The sequence below is a fragment of the Microcebus murinus genome, chromosome 4, assembly GCF_040939455.1.
Source record: "Microcebus murinus isolate Inina chromosome 4, M.murinus_Inina_mat1.0, whole genome shotgun sequence".
In the NCBI taxonomy this organism is placed as follows: domain Eukaryota; kingdom Metazoa; phylum Chordata; class Mammalia; order Primates; family Cheirogaleidae; genus Microcebus; species Microcebus murinus.
The window spans coordinates 6,390,726-6,392,582 of NC_134107.1; positions in this window are offsets into that span (position 1 = coordinate 6,390,726).

Here is a 1,857-nt window from a genome sequence, read left to right on the forward strand (position 1 = left end):
ATCTTCACAGCAGCCTTTGACAGAAGGGCGCTATCATTCCTGTTTTATGGATAATCAGCTCGAGGCCTGAGGGATCAAATCCGGGGCCCGGGGTCACAAAGCCAGCCCCAGCTACTCAAATATTCCCTCCGTATTGGACACGCTGAGCTCTCTCCTTCTCTCCCCTCAAGCGAGGGCTGGCTTATTCTGCGGGTCTTAGCTGAAACGTCCCTTCCTTAAAGTGGCCGACGTCTAAGCTTCAGACTGGGCTGAAGGTAGAGAGCCCAGTCCCTCCCTCCCATCCTTAATGTGTAACCGTGTGTTTATTCGCGGCGAAGAGTTTACCCGGCTGCCTTCTTCAGCCGCAGTCAAGGCCCACGAGGGCAGAGACTGTTTCTGTTCAGTGTTTTATCTTCAGGGTCTAATCCGTGTGGAGCCTGTCGTGGCCCTTCGGTGAATGTTTGATGAGCGAGTGTGAACGCGTGCATGAGTAGAGGACTTGTGCCCGCGTCCGCCAGGTGCTAGGACCCAGGAAGGCTGTGCTGGGGCCCAGGTAGCCGGAGGTAGGTCTTGTGGAGAGTGGCAAGACTTTAGTGACCTCCCCCCCTCCCGGGGGAGTATGGGCTCGCTTATAACTTTGACTCAAGAGGTATAAAAGCAATGTATGTAACCAAAATGTTTGTACCCTGGTAATATCCTGGGGACGGGGGGAGGCTTTAGTCATCCCCCAGCATGCATGTCCCCACTGTACTGTCCACAGCAGCTGGGCTCAAAGGCCACCAGAAGGTCTCTGGTTGCAAAGTGTCCCTCCCCCTGAAGCCCGTTCCTATCTGTCGCCATTCTAGAAACACAGGGAAAACTGGCATCGTGAAATGCAGTGGCTCTGGGGGTCCCCCCTGGGGACCTGCATGAAAGGGACTATCTCCGTGTTTGCAGATAGAGAAACTGACTCTCGGGGACAGCGGATGTTCCCAGACAGAAAAAGAAAGTGGTGGCACCCGGGGAGGCTCTCAGGTCTGCCCTGCCGCAAAGCCGGGGCTCCTTCCGCCAGCCAGGGTGTGTGTCCAGACACCTCCGGCCCTGCCCTCCTGACACAGGCGGTCTCCTCCTGCTTCTTAAAAGCAAGACTCTCACCAGCCTGGGGACCAGCGGCCCTCAGATTTCCTTGCTCCCGGGATGTATCTCAGCGGCTCGGGAGGTGTCGGGACCAGCTGGCAGGAAGGATGCACCAGCACCTGAGTAAAGCGTCCTACTGGGAGTTCTTGCTGTGGAGGTGACCGGGCTGGAGGTGAGGGACACAGGGGGAGGGTCCCCGACCCTGCAGAACCTGAGTATGGGCAACGGCGTTTTAGTTTGCAAGACCAGACACCTGGAAGCCAGGGTTCCCTGCCAGACACCAGGCCACTGTGTCTGCCACCACTGTCTGCACATGCCGGTTCCCGGGGCTCCGGCTGGTTGCCCCACGGCTGAGCTTTCCCCCAGGAATGAGTAACTGGAAAAAAAAAAAAAAAAGTAGGAATTGTATATATGATTCCATCAATGATGGTCTCCCTATTAAAACACGACTTGTTAAAGCAGAGGGCTTAGTTCAGAGTAAACATTTCAAACTGCTGAGGAGAAGCAGAGATTTATGGCAGAGCAAGATGGAAAGCAGAAGTGGAAGCCCCTACATGCTGGCCAGCCCCGCAAAACGGCCTAAGACGCCAGCTCGTTTCAAACGCTACTCGGAGCAGCCGGGCCCTTCGTGGCCGCGAGGACGGTCCCTCCCTTGCCGGCTCAGTGCTGGGGCGAGAGGCCCTTCTTCCCTCACCCTCTGGATACCTGGCTTTAGCTCTGGGCAGCCCAGGCGAACTGAGCCTCCGGGCCTGGACGCTCTTG